The following is a 21,192-nucleotide window of genomic DNA, read 5'->3' as shown; positions in this document are numbered from 1 at the left end:
TGCCACCCCATCGCCACACCATTGCCACCCCATCGCCACACCATTGCCACACCATTTCCACACCATTGCCACACCATTGCCACACAATTGCCACACCATTGCCACACCATCGCCACACCATAGCCACACCATTGCCACACAACTGCCACACCATTGCCACACCATTGCCACACCATTGCCACACCATTGCCACACCATCGCCACACCATTGCCACACAATTGCCACACCAGTTACGTCTATATATTGTACAGTTGTTTGCATAATTTCAGAATCCAAGAGAGCCGTTAATTGATTGATATATCTGAAATCCTTTTGTTCCATTTAAGTAGAATAAGGTCCAGACACCATGAAACTCTCCCCTCCCCCAGGGTCAAATCAGATCCAGTCTGTAATACAACCTTTTCAGCCCTATTTTAGTATTAGCATAGAATAAAGTCCAGCCACAGTATAGGATCAGGTTCGGTCTGGGAAGGAAATCTTTAACCCCCTCAGGGTATTGTAACGCTTTCCAATTCATCAGTTCTTTCCCCGCAACCACAGTATGTGGGAGGTCAGACATTTTGAGATAATCATATTAGGACAACGTACACCTAAATAGACTTGCCAGAAATATAATTCTGGTGCTATATATGGAAATATTTACTCAATTATGCTGATCTAATTTGCCCCGATACATCATCTCATTCCTTTCTGGAACATCAAGTAAGTCTTTCTGATTTAGTGTCTTATTCCGCCTGATTTATCATCGTTGTGTTAAAAGTGAAGAAAAAATGAAATCCTCCTAAAATTCCAAAAGTGGAAAATCTGCATCTGTCTGGTCTTTAGAGTGAAATAGTAAAGGAATACAATTTTTTGTTTTGTTTTGTCTAAAGGATAGGGTCCATTAAGGTATACCTTTGGCCCCACATTCCACAAAAACATTTCAAAAGTGCAGTTATGGCCCCTCCTCAGAGTTGTCAAGGGTAAGGTCACTCTTATTAAAAAAAAGAACAGGGGATGTACTATCAAAATAAATTCTATTACCTTTTCTGACTCACAAGTGTTTATTTTGATGGCAAATGGTATTTGGTGGATACCAAGATCTGGAATCCAAGATGGCCACAAGTCAAAGGTCAAGGTCACTTTTACTGAAAAAAGAACAGAGGAGAATGAACTGTCACAGAGCAATATCCAGAAAATTTATCAATCCCGAAAAATCAAGAACAGCAAATGAATCAATTCGATATTCTTTAAAGATATGTTAGTCCTATTTAAATGTTTCTAGTTGACAAAAGTCTGTAAATATGTGTATCTTGGATGTTTTCACGGATCACAATGTATCATTTACATTTCTGCTTGTAGTACGTGGTCAAATACCCTGGGTACGCTGTTATATAAACTTATAGTCTACAAAGTACCTGATGTTATATAAACTTATAGTCTACAAAGTACCTGATGTTAATTAATAGCTAATTACGGTAAGTAGATATGTGTTAACTTTAGGGCGGTCAGTTAAGCTAGAGGTTAGAAGGACAGTTAGACACGATGACCGTTCAGAGTAGACATTTAGTTGAGGCAGTCCATGCAGTCTTACTGTAACCCTTTCACCACTCACCACTGTAGACCGTAATGGACTCATCCAAATCAATGCATGGAAGAGTTTACTGAAGTTACATAGGAGTGAAAGGAGTAAACATTAGCAACCAACATGTGCTCTCCCACAGCAAAATACACAGGTATGATTTATAATGGCCGAGATAGATCTATTATATTACCTAATAGGTAGATTTTTATGAATAATTCATCATGCTGGATTCTGAAATTTACATTTGCAGATTTTCCATGAATAATTTTGACACTGAGTTAGCCTAAAATGTCACACAATATATACGGGCTTATAGTAATTTATATCTTAGTAATGTAATATTCATATCAATTTCTATCAAAAACAATATTTTCATGTCATTTGTATATTACAGTGTTTTAAATCCATTAGACACCTGTTGTGTAATATAAAGATGGTCCTCGTATGTTGATGTATTTTGTTATAATGTTGTGTAATATAAAGATGGTCCTCGTTTGTTGATGTATTTTGTTATACTGTTGTGTAATATAAAGATGGTCCTCGTTTGTTGATATATTTTGTTATACTGTTGTGTAATATAAAGATGGTCCTCGTTTGTTGATGTATTTTGTTATACTGTTGTGTAATATAAAGATGGTCCTCGTTTGTTGATGTATTTTGTTATACTGTTGTGTAATATAAAGATGGTCCTCGTTTGTTGATGTATTTTGTTATACTGTTGTGTAATATAAAGATGGTCCTCGTTTGTTGATGTATTTTGTTATACTGTTGTGTAATATAAAGATGGTCCTCGTTTGTTGATGTATTTTGTTATACTGTTGTGTAATATAAAGATGGTCCTCGTTTGTTGATGTATTTTGTTATACTGTTGTGTAATATAAAGATGGTCCTCGTTTGTTGATGTATTTTGTTATACTGTTGTGTAATATAAAGATGGTCCTCGTTTGTTGATGTATTTTGTTATACTGTTGTGTAATATAAAGATGGTCCTCGTTTGTTGATGTATTTTGTTATACTGTTGTGTAATATAAAGATGGTCCTCGTTTGTTGATGTATTTTGTTATACTGTTGTGTAATATAAAGATGGTCCTCGTTTGTTGATGTATTTTGTTATACTGTTGTGTAATATAAAGATGGTCCTCGTTTGTTGATGTATTTTGTTATACTGTTGTGTAATATAAAGATGGTCCTCGTTTGTTGATGTATTTTGTTATACTGTTGTGTAATATAAAGATGGTCCTCGTTTGTTGATGTATTTTGTTATACTGTTGTGTAATATAAAGATGGTCCTCGTTTGTTGATGTATTTTGTTATACTGTTGTGTAATATAAAGATGGTCCTCGTTTGTTGATGTATTTTGTTATACTGTTGTGTAATATAAAGATGGTCCTCGTTTGTTGATGTATTTTGTTATACTGTTGTGTAATATAAAGATGGTCCTCGTTTGTTGATGTATTTTGTTATACTGTTGTGTAATATAAAGATGGTCCTCGTTTGTTGATGTATTTTGTTATACTGTTGTGTAATATAAAGATGGTCCTCGTTTGTTGATGTATTTTGTTATACTGTTGTGTAATATAAAGATGGTCCTCGTTTGTTGATGTATTTTGTTATACTGTTGTGTAATATAAAGATGGTCCTCGTTTGTTGATGTATTTTGTTATACTGTTGTGTAATATAAAGATGGTCCTCGTTTGTTGATGTATTTTGTTATACTGTTGTGTAATATAAAGATGGTCCTCGTTTGTTGATGTATTTTGTTATACTGTTGTGTAATATAAAGATGGTCCTCGTTTGTTGATGTATTTTGTTATACTGTTGTGTAATATAAAGATGGTCCTCGTTTGTTGATGTATTTTGTTATACTGTTGTGTAATATAAAGATGGTCCTCGTTTGTTGATGTATTTTGTTATACTGTTGTGTAATATAAAGATGGTCCTCGTTTGTTGATGTATTTTGTTATACTGTTGTGTAATATAAAGATGGTCCTCGTTTGTTGATGTATTTTGTTATACTGTTGTGTAATATAAAGATGGTCCTCGTTTGTTGATGTATTTTGTTATACTGTTGTGTAATATAAAGATGGTCCTCGTTTGTTGATGTATTTTGTTATACTGTTGTGTAATATAAAGATGGTCCTCGTTTGTTGATGTATTTTGTTATACTGTTGTGTAATATAAAGATGGTCCTCGTTTGTTGATGTATTTTGTTATACTGTTGTGTAATATAAAGATGGTCCTCGTTTGTTGATGTATTTTGTTATACTGTTGTGTAATATAAAGATGGTCCTCGTTTGTTGATGTATTTTGTTATACTGTTGTGTAATATAAAGATGGTCCTCGTTTGTTGATGTATTTTGTTATACTGTTGTGTAATATAAAGATGGTCCTCGTTTGTTGATGTATTTTGTTATACTGTTGTGTAATATAAAGATGGTCCTCGTTTGTTGATGTATTTTGTTATACTGTTGTGTAATATAAAGATGGTCCTCGTTTGTTGATGTATTTTGTTATACTGTTGTGTAATATAAAGATGGTCCTCGTTTGTTGATGTATTTTGTTATACTGTTGTGTAATATAAAGATGGTCCTCGTTTGTTGATGTATTTTGTTATACTGTTGTGTAATATAAAGATGGTCCTCGTTTGTTGATGTATTTTGTTATACTGTTGTGTAATATAAAGATGGTCCTCGTTTGTTGATGTATTTTGTTATACTGTTGTGTAATATAAAGATGGTCCTCGTTTGTTGATGTATTTTGTTATACTGTTGTGTAATATAAAGATGGTCCTCGTTTGTTGATGTATTTTGTTATACTGTTGTGTAATATAAAGATGGTCCTCGTTTGTTGATATATTTTGTTATACTGTTGTGCAGCTGCACAGCCGAGCTGTAATCTGTCAATGGGTCAAAGTGGATAGAGATAGTACACAGACTGGGACATACAGGAGTTTCTCTGCAAACTTTATTATTTATCAGTTTCATCCTTTTCTATATTGCTGGATTTTGTATTTATATATTACGTTTAGAGATATTTTGTATACATAGTAAATTACTTACTAGTTTCATCATTGTATATATTGGTGGATTTGTGTGGTAATATTCCCACTATCAAGTTAATAATTTTTCAGTTTCATCATTCTGTTTACTGTATATATAATGGTTATATTTCGCGGGGGTTTTAATTTCGCTATATTCGTGCTTTGACTAATTTCCTTGAATTCTAAACACCAGCGAATTTATCGAAAATGTTAACTACTTTTACGGACTTATCACAACATGTTGAAAATACTTATGAACCAACACTGTTATGCAAGCTTGAACTAAATCAAATCAGATTATCACTGGACAACTGGGCAGTCTGTGTAAAAACAACACTTACATATAAGTGGTCACACCATATTTATGTGTACACAGTAGGTGATTAATTGATTACAGTTTGGGAATCAGTATTTCAAACGGTTTACCAGTATTTCAAGGTTTAACCCTTCAATGATGACACTCAAAATACTTTTCATGACACATGGGATTCGGGTGCACAGCGAAATTTAAACATGGCGGATATGTACTGAATACGAAACTGCGAAATATTGACCCCACAAATTTAAAGCGCTATACTGTATTAAGTGATCTGCTTGTTCCAGTCTACTCAGCTGTAAATGAATATGTGGTTGGGCAGTGCTGGAAGTGCTAGCTAGGAATTGAATGCTAGCTGTGAGCTCAGATATGGCAGCACTAGCTGTATGCTCCCCAGGGAGTTGTGAAAGAACCACCGATAATAGTTAGTGAACCACTTTGTGATGACCTAGGAACTTGGTTGTGATAAATCGGAATTATTATTATTAATTACCGAACTTTGATTTAGGATAGATCTGAAGCCTTACTAAGAAGACTGGAGTTTAAGGCTTCAGTAAGACACATCAGGTTTGGGATTATTTTATTGTTTTTAAGTTAGAACTTTAATTTAAAACTGTTTCAGGATCCTGGGGCCAGATGTTGTATTGATAATTAATTTGAACTTGAACTTAAACTTAATCGTAATCAAATAATCATTTATGTAAATAAACAGTTTAAAATGCAGCTGATTTTCTATAATTCAACAATTCACATGATGGATTAAGTGGAAGAATATTCTTATACCATTAATATGTTAGGATGACGTCATTCTTTAAAGTATTATCATTCATAGGTTTTGTTTTGCTTTTCATTTGACTAGAAAATAAATCGTCGTTTCTCTTTAATTAGACAACGATGTGGGTGTATTAATGTCTCGGTATATCCTCGGTATGTAGGTGGACTATATTATTAATAAAGTAAATTCTGTGACGCAAATGTTTTAATTAGAATTTTGTACCTGAAATTAGTCATTAATAAACGCGTTTAATTGTAGATGATCAGACTAAGTACAGGATTATGATAGCACTGATAATGATGATGATAAGGTATAAGTATTTTATGAGGGGAGAGATTTAAATAACGAGGGTTGCTTCAATTTGAATATTTTTAATACTTACAATGAATTCAGGAGACAGGTATATGTAAGTGGGTTGATTGTTTCAGAAAACTTTTTACATCTTGCTAAACAGTTTGTCTTTATGAAAAAAATATTCCAATTTTTTGTAACAAAAAAATAAAAATAAATGTTTGAAAATTTTGAAAACATGTTTTTTTTGGCAGTGGATTTATTTCATAACAAAACATTGATAATGAGTTTGGATTAGATCATCACTCCGAGACTAAAATGTTCTGTATACTGTATCTGTATATTTCTCTCATACTTATGTGGGATTACCTCCCCTTTAATGATAAAGACCTAGTTGTTAGTAGTAAATTATAAACTTTGAAGTGTATTATTACTAAACACTATACCAACAGAAAGAAATTTAATACCTTTGTCAGATTCATCTTGTTTTTTATTAAACATTTAAAGCTTAATTCTGAAAGCCAATAAGGAACTAAAATAGTCGGAAATTAACATGAGAAATGTATTCTGTACATGATTTATGTCTGAGAAGGTAATGATTGAAGATGAAATTGTACATCGATCTTTCGGCCCTCACCAATTAGCTGTTTTTAGAAAAAGAGCATTATTTAAAACCTGAGATAAATTAGCATGATGTATGACTTTAACAGGTATTAATGTTCACTTTTGTGGTAAAAACGATGTAACAGTGATACAGTTACTGATTCGTCACCAATTTATTGCTGGATTGAAATAAATTTTATCCCATTTCCTGATAGATAGGCAATGAAAATTTTGATAAATTTACAGTTACGTGTTCGAGTCAAAGATCTTACAAAGATATTTATCAACCCCAGATACCATTGACTGGCCTTCAAATCGTTCAAATGTATGGCAAGATTCAAGACTAATTTATTCAGGCATTCTGAAGTGATCTCTTCCTTGTATGTCAGAAAGATGTAATAAAATAGGAAGAAAGATGGGAAATTTATCAGTAGCATTTTAAAATCTTTTGACAGACTGTATTATACAAATACAGACTATAATTGGAGTCAGTGTTATAGTTCTGTTAACCTCCAAATAAAAATGATGATATCACTCTGAATTCTAATCAAATCCCACACTCTAGCTTACTTAACGGTAACCGAACATGTTACTTAAGTAAATAAATATACAAATATACAACATTTGATATAGCGCCCTATCTAGCTAACATAAGCCACTCTTAAGCGCTTTACAGTACATAGATATACAATTTTATACAGTCAAAACAATTAGCATATATAGTAATCAATACAATATTGAAGAATTCGCAGGAGCTGCCTTATCAGGCGCTAACTACTAGTCCTATGCCACCTGACTAATATCTCCCTATGTGTGTATGCCTGTGTGTGTGCTGGAGATGTATTGTGTTCCGTTTTGTAGTGGGACCGTGCTTCCAACGGTTTCATTTATAGTGCCACCTCACTTGAATGCTACAGCACAGATACCGCAACACCCACCCCAGACCATTATATACTCCAATTGGGTTGTTGGAGTTGTGTGGGCAGGAGAAAAACACTTTCTCTGAATATTACATGAGTACAGCGACTTGGGGGATCGAGCCCTGACCGCCTGCTTGGAAGGCCGGAGTGTTAACCACTCGACCAATCCGCCCAATGGTAACCGATATTTTCTGAACTTGAAATAGGGTTAGGTAAGATCAGGATAACTCCTTTTGCCTTGATAATTCTTTCAAGACAATTTTCAAGTAGGTTTCAGTTTCAGATTCTTAGGGGCGAGGTTCAGAGGGGGTGGGGGATTAAAATTTAGGCACCTAACCCCCTTTTAAATATTATTGATCCAAAGACAACAGTTTACTTATGTCAAAATACAGCAAATTAATTAAGTGAAAGGACTGCAAATTAAAAAAAATCAGTCTATGTTATCAGTATATCAATCGGTCACTTGGAACATAACGTTTCAAATGCTAACAATACAGAATCTGTGATGTTTATAGTCAAATTACAGTATAAACAGACTAGGGTAATATAGTAGGATAATCAGGCGAGTGATACAGGCACTATAGGCCTGTTGTATTTGTTTAAGTGATTTATAGATAACTGGATTATTTATCTATCGGCAATGTATACTACTCATGTCTGTATCGGAGGTGGTCATGTGACACTTCATTCTGTCAATCTGGCTCAGGTATCTTGGTATAGGTATCACTTTTGCAAATTTTGTTGCTTTCATAGATATGAAATAATGTTAAAATGTTGGATTTTTGTCCCTTTTTTGTATATGTTGAAATATTTATATATAAATATTTATACTGTAAATATTTATATATATATATTTATACTGTAAATATATATATTTATACTGTAAATATTTATATATATATATATTTATACTGTAAATATTTATATATATATATTTATACTGTAAATATTTATATATATATATTTATAATGTAAATATTTATATATATATATTTATACTGTAAATGTTTATATATATATATTTATACTGTAAATATTTATATATATATATTTATACTGTAAATTTAATTTCTACTTTTTTTTCACCATCGTTTAATAGGTCAACTGTAGCACTAGTTGGAAAATGAACTTAAGGTGGCTCCACACTTTCGCAATTAACCAGTAAAATTCGTTGAAACTTTCATATACCGTAAAAACCCATGTAATTTGCGCACTTTTTTTTCAGAAATTTAATACCCAAAGTGGGGGGTGCATAAAATACACAGGTATAGAAAATTTCAAGTTTTTTTTCAGGAAAAGATCGACGATTCTGGGAGATCGCCATCTTGGATTATTTCCCTTGGTACACGAAACTCTAAGACGATCAACAAATTTATTTATGTCAAAACATTAATAAAAGATACATAATGTGTTGTTATGTAAGATTATGTGAAAAGTATTATTAAATAGGTAACCGTTAACAAAAACGGTTTAGCCAAATTCCTATGCCAGAGAATCGCCGATCAACTTACGACATTACGTTTCGACATCTCTGTGCGTTTCCCCATACTATTACGAAAATGTAGTTGTTCAATTTAAGCTCCGTTCCATGTAAGTTCTGTAAGGTTTTTCCAAATCGCCTATGAGTATGCGTATAGCATGTTTTTTTCCGGCTCACTTTCATGTTGATCTCGCGTCTAACATTACGTAAACACGTGATTGATAATAACCTCGTGAATTATTTCAATATTTATTAAATGAAGCATCGTAAAAATAGTCTGCGTTAACTATTTTTTTCCTTGTAGTAGATTTGAAGAGGATGTATTGATTGTCCACGCTTCTAGTATAAACATATTTTTTATAATCCCTTATCAGTCAAATCAGTCTGTAGTTATGACAATGCAGTAGGGCTTCGTAATTCATGCCATGTGTTGGTGAGTGAAAAAAACAACAACACGGTCCGTCGATCGCGACTGCAAATCATTTCATTAGTAGCGCTATTGTTAACGGGTAATCACAGAGATAGTGTTAGCTAATTACTGCATTGTAATTTGTATTGACTGTAGTGTTGAGAAGTGTCAATAATTAACGCTGAAGAATGCGATCCTACCTGGCCTATTGTCCGGGACCAGACGATATCGGTGAAATCATGCCCTCCGTGGTTTACTTACCTGTAAATGTCGCAAAACCAGTAGTCATGACCACAGATGACCGATTTTAATAATTTTACAGTAGGTAAAAAATGTGTGGCCAAAAAATATCGCCAAACCACGGACTTAGATAATCTAATTCCGTGGCCAAACTGAACTGTGACATGACCTGGTTTGAAGTGACATAACCCAAGCCGCCATGATGAGCCCTTCTCACTGATCGTAATTATGATCAATAAAAGGTATCTAATTATGTCTTTCACCAGGAGATATGCACCAGCGGTTACTAAACATCGATTTACTTATTAATTGATATGTTTTTGTAAGCAAGTAAATGTTTTATGTAAAATATTGCTAAAATGAATTGATGTATGCCGATATGCGCACACGTGTGTGTCAGATAATTCAAAGAAAACAAGCAACAAAAAACACATTTTACGTAGTTTCTTCTTGGTTTTAAATATCATTTTACATCAATGAAAAAAAAAATCATAGAAATATATTTATTTTTTAAATATTCAGAGATCGATTTTCGGAGCATGAACATCGTTTTTTTTCCATATTTTTTGGGCGCGCAAAATATTCAAGTAGAAGCTTTTTCCCCGATTTTCAGCCTCAAAAAGTACCTGCGCAAATTACACAGGTGCGCAAATTACATGTTTTTTTTTACGGTAATGGTTATGCAACTATGTAGAGTTGATTTTATGAAAATCTAAACATTCCGATAGTTTGGGGACTTTTTTGGGAAAATACCAAAAAAATGAATTTTCGTCAATTTTAATATTTTCCGTTTTTTTTTGTGTGTGACATTGTTCGGAACAATAACAACAATGATAAAATGAAAAGAAGCATTTCTAATTAACCCTACAAATATTTTATTTATCGCAATATATGTAACACATGTTACACAAAGTGTTTTTTATTGAATTTTTACGGATAAAAGTGATTATCTACAAGCTAAAAGCAAACAGGACACAAAGATCTATACATATAGAATGGGAAATTGAACAAAATATACACAATGGCTTAATAATTAATTTAATTTACATTTTACAATCACTTCGATCCGGGTGAGAGTTATCTTCCTTGCAAAAAATCGGAACTTATTGCAGAGGGGTGACATTTACACAATTACAGTTGTCTCTGTTTACATATAACAAAAATGATGGAAATAAATCAACAATTATCAATTTATTGTTCTTTAATGGAACCAAATTACCCTCAGTCATGTTACACTTTGGACATCATTCCACAGTCCGCTAACTCACGGTATATTTATAATTACATGTCAGGTACATAAGTGACCAGAGGCTATCGCATGGTATGCCGTTCTCACGTGCACTCATACATGCATTTCATAGGTATCTTGATATTTTACAAAACATTATTTTCACAGAGTTAGTAGACTACATTTGTAAACACGATTTAATCGACAGAACAAAACTCCCTCAACAGCGAAAATCGTAACGACCTCGAGCTTATGAACTCGTGTAAGCACGTGATATGCACATGTGAGGTCAGTACGTCCGCATTACATGCGTTTCCTATATGACCTTCTTGAGGTCGTCTGGTCGCATGTCACTGTCTTCCCGTGAGTCTGTTTATCTGTTTATGACTATGATTTGGAAAGCTTTATTCCTGAAGTACGTGTGATTATACATTTCCCGGTAAAATCTCGATATCGGGTGTTGACATATCATTGGCACGCACATGTTCTATTGTTTACCAGGGGCCTGTTCGTTTATGCGGAGCAACCGGTTTGACCGTTTATAAATGTAACTATTTCGGGTATAAATCCTGGCGGACCTGCAAATGTGTATGCAGGCCTTGCAAGGCTTTCTCAAGGCTCGCCTGAAAGCAGCATCAGATTACTAGGTCCGACCTTATTTAATAAATGAACAAAAGTGGTCCGATTGGTTTGACGTTTAAACGAAAACGGCCCAGGTGTAACTATAATTCGCACTACGATATTGAATGCCCAATACGCAATACGGAAATGACAACACGGTGTACATGCACATTTCGATCAAGATAACTGAGTCCGAGCTGTACTTTTTCCGGAAGTACGTCACGAAAATGGACGCTGATGACGATGTGTGGAGTCACCTTAAAACTGTTAAAGTTCGAAATAAAACGCCAATCGAAAATGAACTTAAGACTGTTAAAGTTAGAAATGAAATGCCAAATGAAAATGAAATTGAAACTGTTAAAGTTAGAAATAAAATGCCAAATGAAAATGAACTTCAAACTGTTAAAGTTAGGAATAAAATGCCAAATGAAGATGAACTTAAGTTAGAAATAAAATGCCAAAGGAAAATGAAATTTAAACTGTTAAAGTTAGAAATAAAATGCCAAATGAAAATGAACTTCAAACTGTTAAAGTTAGAAATAAAATGCCAAAGGAAAATGAAATTTAAACTGTTAAAGTTAGAAATAAAATGTCAAATGAAAATGAACTTCAAACTGTTAAAGTTAGGAATAAAATGCCAAATGATTTAAATTTAACAAACTAAAAATTGAGTAAAACACTACAAATCTTGGTAAGTTAAACATCTACTGAAAATTGGATAGACTAACAGTAGGCTGTGTATCCCTCTGTTCATCCACCCTCCCACCTATCCATTCATCAAAGATTTCTTTTTTTATAGAAATGAGACCTGCTGATGAGTGGACATATTTTGTAGAAATAGGGTGATATTTTCCTAATTTTCATTCATGGCAATAAAATCACAATTAGTTGGTTTGTGTTATTTTTTAAATGACTGGAGGCATTTTGATGAAACTTTGTGGACACACGTTTCACCACTACAGGGTGTGCTGGGTCTGACAAGTTTCACAGACAACGTGGAGGTACATGGGCATGTATTGTGGTTTTGACAGCGTTCCCAACTTTTTACCTTTGTCATGTGATGGATCATGTGGTGGGGTGATGAATGTGCTATTCCAGGTCTGTGCTAAGTAGGTAAATGGCTCGGGGGGCATGTTTGTAACTAGTAGACCACCATGTAGGACAGATCTAATGTTAGATAATAAATACAATTCTGGTATTAAAGTGTCGCCTATTAATCCACATATGAACACCCCAGTTCTTGTGATAGACACTGCAACTGTACAATCTGCCTTTAATTTGAAATTGGTAAATCCAAAAAAATGTCAAAGTCATGTAATTAGGTAAACAGTAGGTATTGTGTAGTAACAAATTATCTGTTTGATTAAAGAAGGGTATCTGCTAATCCAGGTTTTGAGTTACCAGCCGATAAACATGAAGCTCATTTAAGTTTGACTTAACCAGGAGAGGTACGTTTGTATTTGACTCATCAAAGTTTGACTTAACCAGGAGAGGTACATTTGTATTTGACTCATCAAAGTTTGACTTAACCAGGAGAGGTACATTTGTATTTGACTCATCAAAGTTTGACTTAACCAGGAGAGGTACGTTTGTATTTGACTCATCAAAGTTTGACTTAACCAGGAGAGGTACGTTTGTATTTGACTCATCAAAGTTTGACTTAACCAGGAGAGGTACATTTGTATTTGACTCATCAAAGTTTGACTTAACCAGGAGAGGTACGTTTGTATTTGACTCATCAAAGTTTGACTTAACCAGGAGAGGTACGTTTGTATTTGACTCATCAAAGTTTGACTTAACCAGGAGAGGTACGTTTGTATTTGACTCATCAAAGTTTGACTTAACCAGGAGAGGTACGTTTGTATTTGACTCATCAAAGTTTGACTTAACCAGGAGAGGTACGTTTGTATTTGACTCATCAAAGTTTGACTTAACCAGGAGAGGTACATTTGTATTTGACTCATCAAAGTTTGAGTTGCCACGGTAAGCATTCAATTCATTTAAATTTGAATTAACCAGGAGAGGTATTTGACTCATCAAAGTTTGAGTTATCCTGGAGAGGTTTTAGGCTCATCTGAGTTGGAATTAACCAGGAGAGGTATTTGACTGATCAGAATTTGAGCTAACCCTTTCACCACTATAGACCATAATGGACTCATCCAGATCAATGCATGGAAGAGTTAATAAAGTTACTTAGGGGTGAAAGGGTTAACCAGGAGAGGTATTTGACATCGCAGAATTTGAGTTAACATAGAGGAATTTAACTCATCTGAGTTTGAGATAACAGGAGAGGTATTTGACTGATCAGAATTTGAGTTAACCAGGAGAGGTATTTGACATCGCAGAATTTGAGTAAACATAAGAGGAATTTAACTCATCTGAGTTTGAGATAGCAGGAGAGGAATTCAACTCATCAGAGTTTGAGTTAACGGAAAAGGATTTGACATGTCTAAAAAAAATATTATTTAACCAGGAGAGTTCATTTCAGTTGTATATTTCGTCTTGAGTTTGTTACCAACAAACAAGGAGGGGTATTTGTCTGAGTCTGTTACCAATAAACAAGGAGGGGGATTTGTCTGAGTTTGTTACCAACAAACAAGGAGGTGTATTTGTCTGAGTCTGTTACCAATAAACAAGGAGGGGGATTTATCTGAGTTTGTTACCAACAAACAAGAGGTGTATTTGTCTTTGTTTGTTATATAACAAACAAGGAGATGTATTTGTCTGAGTTTGTTATCAACAAACAAGGAGGGGTATTTGTCTGAGTTCGTTATCTAACAAACAAGAGGTGTTTTTGTCTGATTTTGTTACCAACAAACAAGGAGGGGAATTTGTCTGAGACTGTTACCAATAAACAAGGAGGGGGATTTATCTGAGTTTGTTACCAACAAACAAAAGGTGTTAACTCATCTGAGTTTGAGATAGCAGGAGAGGAATTCAACTCATCAGAGTTTGAGTTAACGGAAAAGGATTTGACATGTCTAAAAAAAATATTATTTAGCCAGGAGAGTGCATTTCAGTTGTATATTTCGTCTTGAGTTTGTTACCAAAAAACAAGGAGGGGTATTTGTCTGAGTCTGTTACCAATAAACAAGGATGGGGATTTGTCTGAGTTTGTTACCTAACAAACAAGAGGTGTATTTGTATGAGTTTGTTATCTAACAAACAAGATGTGTATTTGTGTGAGTTTGTTACCAACAAACAAAAGGTGTTAACTCATCTGAGTTTGAGATAGCAGGAGAGGAATTCAACTCATCAGAGTTTGAGTTAACGGAAAAGGATTTGACATGTCTAAAAAAAATATTATTTAGCCAGGAGAGTGCATTTCAGTTGTATATTTCGTCTTGAGTTTGTTACCAATAAACAAGGAGGGGGATTTATCTGAGTTTGTTACCAACAAACAAAAGGTGTTAACTCATCTGAGTTTGAGATAGCAGGAGAGGAATTCAACTCATCAGAGTTTGAGTTAACGGAAAAGGATTTGACATGTCTAAAAAAAATATTATTTAGCCAGGAGAGTGCATTTCAGTTGTATATTTCGTCTTGAGTTTGTTACCAACAAACAAGAGGTGTATTTGTCTGTGGTGGTTTTCTAACAAACAAGGAGGGGTATTTGTCTGATTTTGTTATATAACAAACAAGGAGATGTATTTGTCTGAGTTTGTTATCAAACAAACAAGAGGTGTTTTTGTCTGATTTTGTTACCAACAAACAAGGAGGGGAATTTGTCTGAGACTGTTACCAATAAACAAGGAGGGGGATTTATCTGAGTTTGTTACCAACAAACAAAAGGTGTTAACTCATCTGAGTTTGAGATAGCAGGAGAGGAATTCAACTCATCAGAGTTTGAGTTAACGGAAAAGGATTTGACATGTCTAAAAAAAATATTATTTAGCCAGGAGAGTGCATTTCAGTTGTATATTTCGTCTTGAGTTTGTTACCAATAAACAAGGAGGGGGATTAGTCTGAGTTTGTTACCAACAAACAAGGAGGGGAATTTGTCTGAGACTGTTACCAATAAACAAGGAGGGGGATTAGTCTGAGTTTGTTACCAACAAACAAAAGGCGTATTTGTCTGAGTTTGTTATATAACAAACAAGAGGGGTATTTGTGTGAGTTTGTTACCAACAAACAAAAGGTGTTAACTCATCTGAGTTTGAGATAGCAGGAGAGGAATTCAACTCATCAGAGTTTGAGTTAACGGAAAAGGATTTGACATGTCTAAAAAAAATATTATTTAGCCAGGAGAGTGCATTTCAGTTGTATATTTCGTCTTGAGTTTGTTACCAATAAACAAGGAGGGGGATTTATCTGAGTTTGTTACCAACAAACAAAAGGTGTTAACTCATCTGAGTTTGAGATAGCAGGAGAGGAATTCAACTCATCAGAGTTTGAGTTAACGGAAAAGGATTTGACATGTCTAAAAAAAATATTATTTAGCCAGGAGAGTGCATTTCAGTTGTATATTTCGTCTTGAGTTTGTTACCAACAAACAAGGAGGGGGATTTGTCTGAGTTTGTTACCTAACAAACAAGAGGGGTATTTGTGTGAGTTTGTTACCAACAAACAAAAGGTGTTAACTCATCTGAGTTTGAGATAGCAGGAGAGGAATTCAACTCATCAGAGTTTGAGTTAACGGAAAAGGATTTGACATGTCTAAAAAAAATATTATTTAGCCAGGAGAGTGCATTTCAGTTGTATATTTCGTCTTGAGTTTGTTACCAGCAAACAAGGAGGGGTATTTGTCTGAGTCTGTTACCAATAAACAAGGAGGGGGATTTATCTGAGTTTGTTACCAACAAACAAAAGGTGTTAACTCATCTGAGTTTGAGATAGCAGGAGAGGAATTCAACTCATCAGAGTTTGAGTTAACGGAAAAGGATTTGACATGTCTAAAAAAAATATTATTTAGCCAGGAGAGTGCATTTCAGTTGTATATTTCGTCTTGAGTTTGTTACCAACAAACAAGGAGGTGTATTTGTCCGAGTTTGTTATCTAACAAACAAGAGGGGTATTTGTGTGAGTTTGTTACCAACAAACAAAAGGTGTTAACTCATCTGAGTTTGAGATAGCAGGAGAGGAATTCAACTCATCAGAGTTTGAGTTAACGGAAAAGGATTTGACATGTCTAAAAAAAATATTATTTAGCCAGGAGAGTGCATTTCAGTTGTATATTTCGTCTTGAGTTTGTTACCAACAAACAAGGAGGGGCATTTGTCTGAGTCTGTTACCAATAAACAAGGATGGGGATTTGTCTGAGTTTGTTACCTAACAAACAAGAGGGGTATTTGTCTGAGTTTGTTATATAACAAACAAGGAGGGGTATTTGTCTGAGTTTGTTATCTAACAAACAAGGAGGTGTATTCGTCTTTTGTGTTAACCAGATTACACTGTTTATTACTTATTTATTTGATAAACTAATTGATCGCTTCATAATAATACAGATACACTACTTAATCAATTCATAATAATATTGATAAACTACTTAATCAATTCATAATAATATAGATTGAGGTAAATTTATCTGTTGGGTATTAAGTCCCTGAATATTAAGCTTTAGATCTGTATTTCTGATATTTTTTTAGTTTGAGTAAATCATCCAAACTAATTAGTATAATAGAATACAATTTAAATTCAGGTCACATCATGTCTCTGAAATGAATTCAAGATTGTGATCTTTCTGAACTTATTCTCCATTTGGGTATATCATTAATATTTCAGGCAGTTCTTCAGAAATTATTTATTGCATTACAGATACATAATTCAAAGTCTTCGGCTTTTTATGGCTACTCAGAATAGACAGGTAAATGGAAAGGACTGAGATCAGGGAACCAAAGCCAAGGTTGTAGTTGTGTTGGGACTCCTAGGAGGCTTGAGGAGGCTCGAGGAGGCTCGGAGGTCTGGTGTAGAAAGGTTACAGAATCCTATACAAGTGTGCTCTGTGTTATAGGTTTTAGTTCCCCCTCAGTGGTAGTAAATGGTGGTAGTGAGACTAGCAGCTTGGTTGTTTTACAAGATATTGTTGGGCTGATGTTATCCAATGTCGGGGGAAATAGATACCTTTGAAATAAGAATAAAAGTTTTCTTCTTTCCTTGCAGTTAGAATTTAAGGACAAAACATATCTATAGCAGATATTTGTTGAAAACATTTTTTAGTTTGTCTGTCATGAAAAGGTTTGTAAATGTATGCTTTGGCACACTATCCTTGTGTTTGTTTAAGTTTGGTTTATTTACTGATACAGGATCTGTTAAGATCCTCTACACTGGACATAAAATTACTGAAATCTTTAACATTGAATGAATGTGACGTTACTTGGATCATTAACATATATCAGATTCGCATTATTTTTTTTATAAATAAAAGTGATAAAAGTTGTTAGTTTTCGGGCAGAATTTGATAAAAGTCTGCACCTATTACAGTATGTGATTAAGATGTATTCAATCCAGCAGACAGTGTCACTGTACGGTTGACAGTGTTGTAAGGCTGGATAATGATAATATTGATGTTTTCTTGATGGTTCTATGGTTGTGTGTACAAGGGATTTGATTATTTTGTTAAGTTGTCCATCCATTATATTGTACCTGTCAGACAAGTAGGTCATTGGGTCAGTCCTGCTGGTCCTACTCCTACTTAATAATACACACAGGTGACCCCAAGCTTACCTGATTGGCCGCCTCATCTGTCACTGCCCTTCAGTGTACAGGTAGGCTCCAAACTGTAAGCTTGAGCAGCCTAAAATTCTCATCTAAGATGCATGTATTGGTTCTAAAATAGAAATTTATAAAAAATAATAATCATGTGATATGTTAAGATATAAAACAATCACGTTATCTCATTAAAAAGGATATTAAAACATTTGATAAATTGAAGATGTAATTGGAGTAATTATTAAAAGCTAACAAGCTTTCGGCAATGTACAGGTGTCTCCAGCAGGTGGGCATGGATGGCTGAATATCCAACCAATCAACTCTCCCGTTGACAGGAAGGGCTAGAGGGCAACCAATGAGGCGCCAGCTCGGATCATAAACTGTTTCACAATTTACAAGTAGGAAACATATTCTAGGAAATTCAACAGTAATACTGACAAAGTTTGTACACAGTTTTGGCACTTCTTCTCCTACTCCCATATAACAACAGATCGTGTCTTCATGTAATATTTTTTCATGTCATAACCTTCTGTGTGATCGTTCTTACTCCACCCCAGGCGATGTCGGTAACCACACCTGTCTCTAATCACAGCAGAACCTCGTTAATATTAATTCAAGTTGTCTGGAAAAACCCACTTTTGTATTTTAATTTGGTCAGTAGGTTTATTTGGTGACAGTATATAATAAGATGGATGGAAAAGGTGCAGTTAGGGAAGGGAGAGAAAAGGTGCAGTTAGGGAAAGGAGGGAAAGGGTGCAGTAAATAAAGAAATGGAAAAGGTGCAGTAAATAAGGAAATGGAAAAGGTGCAGGTAGGGAAGGGAGGGTAAAGGTGTCAGTTAGGGAAGGGAGGGAAAAGGTGTCAGTTAGGGAAGGGAGGGAAAAGGTGCAGTAAATGAAGAAATGGAAAAGGTGAAGTAAATGAAGAAATGGAAAAGGTCCAGTTAGGGAAGGGAGGGAAATGGTGCAGTAAGTGAAGAAATGGAAAAGGTGCAGTTAGAGAAGGGAGGGATAAGGTGCAGTTAGGGAGGGGAGGGAAAAGGTGCAGTAGATGAAGAAATTGAAAAGGTGCAGTCAGGGAAGGGAGGGAAATGGTGCAGTAAGTGAAGAAATGGAAAAGGTGAAGTAAATGAAGAAATAGAAAATGTGCAGTTAGGGAAGGGAGGGAAAAGGTGCAGTAAATGAAGAAATTGAAAAGGTGCAGTTAGGGAAGGGAGGGAAATGGTGCAGTAAATGAAGAAATGGAAAAGGTGCAGTAAATAAGGAAATGGAAAAGGTGCAGGTAGGGAAGGGAGGTAAAGGTGCAGTTAGGGAAGAAATGGAAAAGGTGCAGTTAGGGAAGGGAGGGAAAAGGTGCAGTAAATGAAGAAATGGAAAAGGTGCAGTTAGAGAAGGGAGGGAAATGGTGCAGTAAATGAAGAAATGGAAAAGGTGCAGTAAATAAGGAAATTGAAAAGGTGCAGGTAGGGAAGGGAGGGTAAAGGTGCAGTTAGGGAAGAAATGGAAAAGGTGCAGTTAAGGAAGGGAGGGAAATGGTGCAGTAAATGAGGAAATGGAAAAGGTGCAGTAAATAAGGAAATGGAAAAGGTGCAGGTAGGGAAGGGAGGTAAAGGTGCAGTTAGGGAAGAAATGGAAAAGGTGCAGTTAGGGAAGGGACGGAAAAGGTGCAGTAAATAAAGAAATGGAAAAGGTGCAGTTAGGGAAGGAAGGGAAAAGGTGCAGTTAGGGAAGGGAGGGAAAAGGTGCAGTAAATGAAGAAATGGAAAAGGTGCAGTTAGGGAAGGGAGGGAAAAGGTGCAGTAAATGAAGGAAGGGAAAAGGTGCAGTTAGGGAAGGGAGGGAAAAGGTGCAGTTAGGGAAGGGAGGGAAAAGGTGCAGTAAATGAAGAAATGGAAAAGGTGCAGTTAGGGAAGGGAGGGAAAAGGTGCAGTAAATGAAGAAATGGAAAAGGTGCAGTTAGGGAAGGGAGGGAAAAGGTGCAGTAAATGAAGAAATGGAAAAGGTGCAGTTAGGGAAGAAAGGGAAAAGGTGCAGTTAGGGAAGGGAGGGAAAAGGTGCAGTAAATGAAGAAAGGGAAAAGGTGCAGTTAGGGAAGGGAGGGAAAAGGTGCAGTTAGGGAAGGGAGGGAAAAGGTGCAGTAAATGAAGAAATGGAAAAGGTGCAGTTAGGGAAGGGAGGGAAAAGGTGCAGTAAATGAAGAAATGGAAAAGGTGCAGTTAGGGAAGGGAGGGAAAAGGTGCAGTAAATGAAGAAATGGAAAAGGTGCAGTTAGGGAAGGGAGGGAAAAGGTGCAGTAAATGAAGAAATGGAAAAGGTGCAGTTAGGGAAGGGAGGGAAAAGGTGCAGTAAATGAAGAAATGGAAAAGGTGCAGTTAGGGAAGGGAGGGAAATGGTGCAGTAAATGAAGAAATGTAAAAGGTGCAGTAAATAAGGAAATGGAAATGGTGCAGGTAGGGAAGGGAGGGTAAAGGTGCAGTTAGGGAAGAAATGGAAAAGATGCAGTTAGGGAAGGGAGGGAAAAGGTGCAGTAAATGAAGAAATGGAAAAGGTGTCAGTTAGGGAAGGGAGGGAAAAGGTGCAGTTAGGGAAAGGAGGGAAAAGGTGCGGTTAGGGAAGGGAGGGAAAAGGTGCAGTAAATGAAGAAATGGAAAAGTTGCAGTTAGGGAAGGGATGGAAAAGGTGCAGCTAGGGAAGGGTGGGAAAAGGTGCAGTAAATAAGGAAATGGAAATGGTGCAGGTAGGGAAGGGAGGGAAAAGGAGCAGGAAATAAAGAAATGGAAAAGGAGCAGTAAATAAGGAAATGGAAAAGGTGTCACGTCGGGAAGGGAGGGAAAATGTGTCAGTTAGGGAAGGCAGGGAAAAGGGGCAGGAAAGGAAGAAAGGGAAAAGAGGCAGGGAGGGAAGGGAGGGAAAAGTTGCAGTTAGGGAAGGAAGGGAAAAGGTGCAGTAAATAAAGAAATGGAAAAGGTTTCAGTAAGGGAAGGGAGGGAAAAGGTGCAGTAAATGAAGAAATGGAAAAGGTGCAGTTAGGGAAGGGAGGGAAAAGCTGCAGTTAGG

The 21,192-nt window shown here is 35.4% G+C and overlaps 1 protein-coding gene and 1 long non-coding RNA gene across 11 annotated transcripts in view; both read left to right on the top strand.

The window, feature by feature from the left end:
* LOC110448330 (phosphatidylinositol 3-kinase regulatory subunit alpha-like) overlaps nt 1–21,192 on the top strand; it is a 204,576-nt gene that overhangs the window by 49,077 nt on the left and 134,307 nt on the right. The gene's annotated exons all lie outside the window — the stretch shown is intronic.
* Nucleotides 19,287–21,096, top strand: LOC110448331. 8 transcript variants are annotated; one of them, XR_002462709.1, is made up of 4 exons: nt 19,287–19,825; nt 19,982–20,111; nt 20,164–20,189; nt 20,294–20,800. It is a non-coding gene; the product is annotated as an uncharacterized LOC110448331 (long non-coding RNA). The 8 variants fall into 8 exon arrangements; XR_002462702.1 differs by adding an exon at nt 21,077–21,096 and having other exon boundaries at nt 19,982–20,710; XR_002462708.1 differs by having other exon boundaries at nt 19,287–19,514; nt 19,567–19,825; nt 19,982–20,800.

This window comes from Mizuhopecten yessoensis, unplaced genomic scaffold (genome assembly GCF_002113885.1).
Source record: "Mizuhopecten yessoensis strain PY_sf001 unplaced genomic scaffold, ASM211388v2 scaffold4001, whole genome shotgun sequence".
Classification (NCBI taxonomy): domain Eukaryota; kingdom Metazoa; phylum Mollusca; class Bivalvia; order Pectinida; family Pectinidae; genus Mizuhopecten; species Mizuhopecten yessoensis.
This window is presented reverse-complemented; position numbering and strand designations above follow the sequence as displayed.